Raw genomic sequence first — 10,140 nt, forward strand, 5'->3', positions numbered from 1 at the left:
GAATTCAAGTTTCATCACCGCTGACTGACTCCCTCCCTGGAGGTGAGTCCAGTTCTCCAAGCTCCAGTCCCACACCAGGCAATGCAATCGATAGACCAACAGATGGATTTCCTTCCCTTCCTAAACTCGTCTGTTTTACTGACACTTCGTTAGGGTCAACTCTGCAGCCTTCCAAGCACACCTATGGGATGTAACTTTTTCAGATAAAATGATGTTCAAAGTTGCTAAGCATGAAGCACTTTTTGCCAGCCGGTGTGGCCCAGTGGTTGACCCACAGTTCAATTCCTGGTCAGGGCACATGCCCGGGTGGCAGGCTCAATCCCCAGTAGGGGGTGTGCAGGAGACAGCCAATCAATCAGTCTCTCTCATCATTGATGTTTCTATCCCTCTCTCCTTCTCCCTTCCTCTCTTAAATCAATAAAAACATATTTTAAAAAAGAAGCACTTTTCTTTAATATTGTTTTGGCAGGACCATCTGTCACCAGCCACGGTGTTCTACAAGCCCTGCACCCAGGGCACTGGTTGAGCTGCAAATGTGGAACGGGATCAGCCAATAGTCAGGGTCCAGGGGTTAAATGACATTCAAGTGTATCCCCCCTCTCAGCTGGGGGCCGTGTGGCATGCTCGCTGCGCGTGGGGGAAGCTGTGGGGAGAGCGCTGTGTTTCTCCTTTCAACCTCTGGCTCCCACGTGGGTCTTGAAAATTGGTGCTTAGAGGCACGAGCTGAAGTGCTTTTGCACATGGTTAAAGTGCACTGAGATGGGAATGTTCCCTGCTGGAGTTGGGGTTTCGTGGTGTGTTTTTCTGGCATGACATAGAAACTATTAACACTTCCAAACAGCAGACGTCTCTCTGCTTCCTACTGACAACTCTGCCCCCATTGGTAGCTGCTGGTCACATGTGCCTGCTTAAATGTAAATGGATTAATATGAGAAGGAATTTGAAACTCAGGTTCTCACCTGGCCGGCGTGGCTCAGTGGTTAAGCATCGACCTATGAACCAGGAGGTCATGGTCAGGGCACATGCCCAGATTGTGGGCTCCGTCCCCAGTGTGGGGCATGCAGGAGGCAGCCAATCAATGATTCTCTTTCATCATTGATGTTTCTGTCTCTCTCCCTCTCCCTGCCTCTCTGAAATCAATAAAAATGTAATTTTTAAAATATATAAAAATAAGACTCAGTTTCTCAGGTGCACAGCCACATTTCTAGTGTCAACAGCCATATGGACTAGTGGGTACTACATGGGCCAGTCAGGTCCCTACCATTTCCATCACCACAGAACCTTCTGTTGGACAGAGATGTCCACACCGACCGTCCCTGATCCACACCGACCATCCCTGGTCCACACCGACCGTCCCTGATCCACACTGACCGTCCCTGATCCACACCTACCGTCCCTGATCCACACCGACCGTCCCTGGTCCACACCGACCGTCCCTGATCCACAACGACCGTCCCTGATCCGCACCGACCGTCCCTGATCCGCACCGACCGTCCCTGGTCCGCACCGACCGCCCCTGATCCACACCGACCGTCCCTGATCCACACCGACCGTCCCTGATCCGCACCGACCGTCCCTGGTCCACACCTACCGTCCCTGATCCGCACCGACCGTCCCTGATCCGCACCAACCGTCCCTGGTCCACACCGACCGTCCCTGATCCACACCGACCGTCCCTGATCCACACCGACCATCCCTGACACCATGAGTACACGACTAACATCAAACATTCTCTGTGCGTTACCAGTCCTTTAAGAACTCTAGGTCAGCAGGGGGCAAGGAATGTTTGATTTATCTCATAGTACAGTTCAGCAATTTCCTTCATTTGTCTTTAAAAGAACACTGGGTTCTCTCACCAAAAAAAAAAAAAAAGCTCTAAAAGCAACTAAAATTGGGCAATCTTGGGTTAGAGTTAGATATGTTACAGAAAACATACCTAGGGAACCATGTGTACCCTTTTCATTGTTCCATAAAGCGTCAAGCTTACGTACACATGTGTCCTTCACAGGCACACGGGCCGGTCTGTAAAGTGCATGGAAACACAACCTCAGAGGAGAGCACTCCTAAGCAAGCCCAGCTTGGCCCCTGCCTTCCTAGGGTCCTTCTTGCTCTCCAACTTCAGCTTCTTACAGCATCTGTTGGCTCTGTTGGATCTGATGCAAAGGCTGGCTTTGTGGGCCTTCACAGTCTTCTCGTTGTAGGGATTTATGTTTTTTCCTCTGACCCCTCTTTCTTGAGAAACGGCAATTCATAAAGAAAAGAAATAAGCTGATCACTCTCTCCACGACCGCTAAGCCTTTATCTGCTTTGTCTTCTTTCTTTGAGAGCCCCCTCCCTGCTCCTCTGTTTGGGCTGCTCTGTGTGGAGCGCGTTACGCAGGAATAGCTCACGTGCCTGCGAGCACTTCCTTTTCTTAAATGTGGACTCCCTGGCAGAGCACTGTCTACGCAGAAACGATGCTGATCCTGTGGGTGGGCGCACGCCCTCTCGGGATAAACGGTGGGTGTCTGTGGGGTGTGTCTTCTGTCTATTCCCTTTGTCCAGGCGTGAGTCTCTGGTTTTCCCCTGGGGCCCAGGCCTCCTCCCCTGTGGGGGCCACTCAGGAATCCCCTTCACCCGGGCACAGGGCATGGCTGCAGGATGCCCACCTGGTGATCAGAACCCGTTGGGGCACGACCTCAGTCTAACCCTTCACCTTGACTCCAGACTCAGACCAGATCCGCCGACACGCCGTGTCCAGGAGAGGGACGAGGTGGAAACAGAGAACCCATGGCCGGGGCGTGCTCTGCGCCCTCAGACTCTCCACTGCGGGAACCTTTGCAACCTGGCGCCTCGAACAAGGGCAGCCTCTCGGGATTGCTTCCTCTGGCTGCGTGACGCCGTGACGCCGTGTGGGGCTCCAGCTGTGGGAAGCTCTTAAAAACACCCTAACTTCACCCAGAGGCGGGGCTCAGTGCTTGGGCGTCTACCTATGAACCAGGAGGTCACGGTTCAATTCCCAGTCAGGGCACATGCACGGGTTGTGGGCTTGATCCCCAGTGTGGGGCCATGCAGGAGGCAGCCGATAATAATTCTCTCATCATTAATATTTCTCTCTCTCTTCTTCTCCCTTCCTCTCTGAAATATATATATGTATGTATTGAAAAGCATCTTAACTTCATAACAATGCCAAGCAAATTATCTGTGCACACGGGCGAGGATGTTAGCGGAGGAAAACTTCCCTGGAACCAGGCAGCTTGCCCCAGCGCACGGCGCTGGCCGTGGGATTCCGCGGTAATTAATAGGCACCTTGTTAAGTGAATTACGTGAGATTAAAATAGCAGCACGGGGACAGAGCGAGAGATGAATGTCCTCGTCGGTGCTGGATGGAGCTCTTCTGGGGAGCCATGTTATAAAGTTCTTTAATTTAAGAAATTACATTGCCAGGGCCTAATATTGTCAGCAAGACAAATACTCCGGCTCGGAAAGAAATATAGATTTAGAGGATTGTACTTAAGGGCCTCGCGGGTGGCCGTGCATCACTGTCAGGCGGGAGTGGCCGGCCCGGAGCTGCATTCCTGGCTCCACGGCCGGTGTTGACAGCAGAGGTGGCCTTGCCAACCTTTAATCCGATGCCCAAGGGCCCGCCTCCTGCTCATTCCCTCTCAGGCCCACATGAGACAAAGGGTGATTCAGGGATGGTGAGGCCACCAGATCTGGGGATGGTGTCCATTGAAAAGATAGTTTCAGCCCTGGCCGGCTTGGCTCAGTAGATAGAGCGTGGGCCCATGGACTGAGGGGCTCCTGGTTCGATTCTGGTCAAGAGCATGCACTTTGGTTGCAGGTTCCCCGGCCCTGGTCAGGGCATGTGCAGGAGGCAACCAGTTGATGTGTCTCTCTTACATCAATGTTTTTTTCTCTGTGTCTCTCCCTCTCCCTCCCACTCTCTCTAAAAATCAATGGAAAAATATCGAAAAGATCGTTTCTTACTCATAGATCCCAAGAGAAGAAGGCACAGCATGCCATGGGAACCCCGGGGGATCACCAGGGCTGGCAGGAGACAAAGGGAGCCGGGGGGGGGGGGCGGAGAGGGGAGGAAGAGCTTTACTGGGGGAGGAAGGAAGCAGGAAGAAATCACTCCAGCAGGCTGGGGGTCCTAGAGGCTCCCCTAGTTGTGGGGTCCCTGATCCTGAGTGACTAGGGTGATGGGAGGATAGTGGCCTGTGGGAGCACCATAGAGGAGTTGGGGGGGTTCAGAATTGGTTGGTTCACATCCTATACTAGAGGCCCGGTGCACAAAATTCGTGCACAGGTAGGGTCCCTATACCTGGCTGGCAATCAGGGCCAATCAGGTTTCCTGCCTCCCCGCCTCCCCATCTCCTCCTTCCCTCACTCCCTCAGTGCCCCACCACCAGCCACCACTGGTTGCCCGCCATGTTCCATGCCACCCCCTGGTGCTTAGCACACATCATAGCAAGCGAGTGAAATCCCAAGGGGACGATTTGCATACTAGCCATAGATAAAAGCCTAATATGCAAATTGTCCCCTCTGGCGGTCATTCGTCTGGGAGACCACACTGCCCTCCACCTGCACAGGAAGACCTGCATGGTCCCCAAGAGAGTGGCCGCGTTTCCTGCAGATCTGCTTATTTGCAAGCAATGTACTCTCAAACCATCACGGATATAAGCATCGCTGTTTCTTTCAAAGCCAAGCAAGGGAGCGGGCGACATGCCTGAGGGTGGCCTCACATTCACTGGAGGAGCAGACACCCAGCCCTGGGGCCAGAGGCTCACTGCTCGACCACCTAGCATCATGCTCATCCTCCGGGGCTTGTGGGGCAGCGAGAGTCACGGAGGCAGAATAGCTGCCACACGGAACATGTTTCCCTGGTCTCTGCACCCCATCAGCGCAACTCACCCTCCTCGGTCCTTATTCTTCTAAGATTCCATCCGAATTCGCAAACTACAGGATCACATAGGAGTGCACTGGCCCAGGAAACTCTTGCATGTCTCATTCGCCATCACCCCACCAGCTTAGCATCCCTCAGGTCCCAGTGTGGCCGACCCACAGCTGATGTCCCTGAGTGAAGGGAGGGGAAGATACCAAGGCGACCAGCAGGGGGAGCTGTGGGGCGCGCACTGCCCGGAGATGGTCTGTGATGGATTGTTTATAGCGGGGATTCAGCTCCCACTCCCTGGTGCCACAGCTGCTCTGCTCCGCAGGAGCGGACTCATCCTTAGATATGGACTAACGATAAATAATGAGCCAATGAGCAAAGTGTCCGCAGGCGAGAAGGTCTCTGGTCCCACTGTGTGTGGCCTGCCCCAGGCTTCTCTAAGCAAAGCGAGGAAGAGGAGAGCCCTCGCTTCGAGTCCCACTCCCTCCCAAGGACCTCCAGGCCCGGCCTCAGCTCCTGTTTCCTCCCCATCGAGCCGACACCCCAGTCCAGCCAAGTATTGGCAAATGTCCTGTCTCCCTTGGCCATCACTCTTCATTTCAGAAGAACGCATCCGTCACCCAATAAACGTCTGCTGTCATATCCGGCCTTCGCCAGGACACAGGCTCATCTAGCACCAGCCAGGCTCTGCATTCTCCAGGGCCTGGCTTTCCTGAGACATAGAACAACATGAGATAGATAAATAGATAGATGGTTATATATATGTATATGCATACATATACATATATAATTTCAGAGAGGAAGGGAGAGGGAGAGAGAAACATCGATGATGAGAGAATCATGGATCGCCTGGCTCCTGCACGCCCCCATACTGGGGATCAAGCCTGAAACCCAGCCTGTGCCCTGACTGGGACTTGAACATTGACCTCCTGGTTCATAGGTTGAAGCTCAACCACTGAGCCACCAAGCCGGCTAAAACAATGTCTTTAGACTAAGTCTTCGTGGTCCATCTGGCTGGTGATAAAAATAATCCCAATGAAATGTACAGCCTTTCCCCAGAACTCATGGGGTCTGTCCTTCAAGAAGCACAACTGAGGTCCAGGGGCTAGAACAGAGGCCAGTCTGTGCTCCGGGCTCCTGGCCCGCCTCATCTGCTGGCGATCAGGGCCAATCAGGTGACAGTCACGCCTGAGTCACATGCTTTGCTCAGGGACTCCCTCTTTCTCTGACTCACCGCCTTCCTCCTGGCTCAGCACTCCGGGAGCTGCTCCCGGGGCCAGTTCTCCCAGCCTGTTGTCCCCCCGTTCTCAGCGCCCGCACTGGGGTGGGGCTCCACGGGACGCGCCCTTAGCTGGCCCTCTGCCTGGTGGGTCACACCCCACCCTACCTATGCTCTTGGCGCCCAGCATAGTGTCCGCACCTATCACACAGCCTCTAAGGAAAGTGTTGAGCGGGAGGACGGTGAATCTCATCGAGCTTGAGTTGGATGAAATCATACTGTGTTGTTTGTGTCAGAATTGGGGTGCTGGCCCCTCCAGGGTGAAGACAAATAGGATATAGACCAGGGGCAACCTCTGACCACACCATAGAACAGTGGTTCTCAACCTTCTGGCCCTTTAACTACAGTTCCTCATGTTGTGACCCAACCATAACATTATTTTCGTTGCTACTTCATAACTGTAACGTTGCTACTGTTATGAATCGTCATGTAAATATCTGATATGCAGGATGGTCTTAGGCGACCCCTGTGAAAGGGTCGTTCCACCGCCAAAGGGGTCGCGACCCACAGGTTGAGAACCGCTGCCATAGAAGGTCCTGCTAAGGGTCTAACTGATTGCTTTTCCATGGTCTTGGGGAACTGTCTTATGAGGAAATGTTATAAACAGTTTTTTTATGCTGTCACTTCTTTTGCTCAACCTCCGCTCTCCAGTGGATGCCTATGTCCATCTCGTCATCACGCGCACGGAGACGCTGTGAGGGCTCCGGAGCAGGAGGGTTAAGGCACAGGGCGGCACCATGGCCATGAGAAGCTGCAGGCAACGGGCCCAGGTGCTCGTTAGTCTCCTCTGGCAACTTGTCTCTCAGCGGCAAGCTTCCAGGACTACAAGTGAAGAGAGGAAGGAATGAACGATTACATGTCAAAACATCACGGAATTGGTGCTTATAAAACCCGGTATTTTCCCCCTCTCTGAGCCTCAGTTTCTTCAGAAGCATAATGGGGAAACAATTATACGGCGCTCGTGGGCTGGTGCGGAGCATTAATGAAGATGTAGAAACGCCAATCACGGGGGCCTCGGCCAATGCAAGTTGACGAAAATGTGGGGTAATTATCGCCACAATGTAGAGGAGGGAAAACTGGCAGATTGCGTGCAGCTCGCCATTTGTTAATAAAAAAAAACACCATTGTGCGTCCAGACGGTGCCGATGAAAGTGAGTGATGTGCCTGTTTGTTTTCCTTTTGTTAAGAGTTTTGGCTTTGTTCACTTTTACTCTATGTACAAATGTGTTTTCGTGCCTAATGCTGACTTTAAAATATGTTCAGCATGTGAGCAGCCTCTAAATTAAAATTTTAAAGGAGAAGAGATGTAGTGTGCGAGGCTCGGCATTTAATAACACTGAGGAGCCGCACAGGGATCCCAATACCCTGTCCTCACCAGAAGCGGGTCCTCGTGTCCCACAGTGTCTCCTGCCTGGGAGACTGTGGAATATTAAATGGAAAGCTGGACATATTTGTCAAATGTGAAGGGGATGAAGTTCAATAAAAACCAGAGCTGATACAGGCCAGAGACTAAATGGAAGTGAAAATTACCTTACGGACAGTCGACCCCACAGCTCTGAGAATAACTACCATGTACCGAGTGCCGGGCGGGTGAGACGCACACACACCTTGAAGGTTCCCTGTTACTATTTTCTTTCTTTTTTTAAAATATAGTTTTTATTGATTTCAGAAAGGAAGGGAGAGGGAGGGAGAGAGAGAGAGATAAACATCGATGATGAGAGGGAGTCATGGGCTGCCTCCTGCACACCCCACACTGGGGGGTCGAGCCTGCAACCCAGGCATGTGCCCTGACCAGGAATCAAACCGTGTCCTTCTGGTTCATAGGTCGATGCTCAACCACTGAGCCACCGCGGCTGGGCCCGGGTTCTTTGAAAGTAGCTTTAACCAAGTCGAACTCGAGTGTTCCTCCGGGATAATTAGTCCCCAGTGTTGCCTTTATGCGACATCAGACCCACCTGGGTTGCACTGTAGACACTGGAGACGAGACTTATGGGCGCCCTCGCCTGTCCCTGCAGAGGGAGGTCGGCGAGCCCTGTCTGTCTGAGAGGCCTCGCTCTCCCTCTCACAACAGCCTCAGGTGGAAACCTGGCTTCTCTGTTCCTGCTCTTTGTTCCAGTCTCCTGTGGCATCGAAGATGTTTTAACCGGTAGAAATTGCCCTTTTCATAGTAAAGTCTCAGGCAGTGGTGGGCGCCCGCCGGGCAGGCAGCTCTCATTCGCACGTCCCCTTGACTATTAGCCACCAGGAGCACGCAGCCCACTCCAACGACTGACTTTAATGCGTTTCTCAAATGTGATTGAACACAGAGGTGCATCTGAAATATCCACTGTGAAGGCCAAGTGGGAATCAGGACATGGGGCTGCTTTATTGTCACACCAGGCAGAGCCAGGCGGCCACAGACAGCGAACGAAGGGCTCTGTCGACGCTCTCGAAAAGTTTTAAAAAATGAAGACTCCGCCTGCTGCCACCATGTGGAGTCTGGTCTGAATCTTCCCGCAGTCCTCTCGGGTTAATGGAAAAAACTTTCTGAAGTGTCAGGTTTGGGGCACACTCATGCCAGCCGCTGCTTGTTTGAAAGATGTTAGGAAAATCTGAAGCCTGAGCCAAGATAGGCCATTCGCATGGAAACGTCGCTGCAAACAGCCTGGGTGCGGGGTCTCAGGGAATCACCAGGGTGGAGTGAACAGTGTGAGCCACTCCCATTGAGACTCAGATATGGCTGCCAATCAGCTCTGCGATGGGGGAGGACCCAGCACAGAAACAATGACCCCTGTGAGCTCCCCCATCTGAGAGTAAGCCACCCCAGAGTTCCTGCCCAGATGCAGTTCTTCCCTGAATGTCCCTGGATCCCCCAATGCTGCTGTCCAGAGCTGGAACTCAGAGGGAGCGAGTCCATGTAATGTCATGCACTGGCCCTTTAAGAGGAACTGCCTGGGTCTCCAGCAGCCTCCATGTCACTCAGCCACAATCCCTGCTGGATTTTACAGCCTAAAGTTATGGGGACGTCTCTTCCCAGCTCTGGAACCCTGGGCTTGGAGTGTGGTGTGGGGCTGGGAGGCCTCCACAGCCTCGATATCCCTCCCAATGGAAATCATGCCACACGCGGGTGTTGGACTGGCCCATTGAGTGGCTCTGCTCCTCCTACCAGTCTCGGTGTACTTCCTTCTTTACTGTTCTAGCTGTAGGACTTCCATTTCATGCAGATTTCATGCAGTTCTGGATGATGATGGTTCTATATTTTTGTTGTCATTTTGATGTGGTGGTGGGAGGTGGTAAGTATCGGCGTTTACCTACGCTGCCATCTGGGTTCAAGCCCATGACCTCATTTTAACTTGATTACCTCTGTAAAGACCCCATCTCCAAAGACAGTCCATCTGAGCTATGGGGGAGGGGGAGACTTCGGCACATGAGTTTGGGGGGCACGATTTGCCCCATAACACTCAGATTCTGCACCCACCTCATGGCTAAGTGAGGATCGGGCAGCCCTGTGAGCAGGCAGCTTTCTCAGGAGGAATCCCCACCCAGTGTCCTAACAGTCACCTTGAAGAAGGAGCAGATTTCCCTGTGATGTCACCCAGAAGAGGGAGAAAGGGCAAGAATAAAGACAGCCTCTCCATCGCTGTCCCCAGCGCCTGTTCATGAAGCCGCTGTCACTGTGTGCCACGTAGGGGTGACCTTCAGACCTGGAGCCGGGGCTGGGGGTGATCTGCATGTACATGGAGCCCTTTCCCTGTGGTTAGTTGGATTGAAAGGAAAAATACCTTTTCTCCCGTCACCACTGCTCTTATAAATGAGCACCCAGAGGCCATTCTCCCACGGCCACCTACACCATTTAGAGCAAACTGTTTCTGGGCTGTCGCAATTATTCAAACAGAGGAGAAATACACGCTTTGTTGAAAGATTGAATTTTGAAGCAGAGCCCTTTTATTTTTTTCAGTATTCAAAATTCACATGTGAACGGCCATAAAAGACAGCAGCTTATCCG

This window comes from Myotis daubentonii, chromosome 10 (genome assembly GCF_963259705.1).
Source record: "Myotis daubentonii chromosome 10, mMyoDau2.1, whole genome shotgun sequence".
NCBI classification, from domain to species: Eukaryota; Metazoa; Chordata; class Mammalia; order Chiroptera; family Vespertilionidae; genus Myotis; species Myotis daubentonii.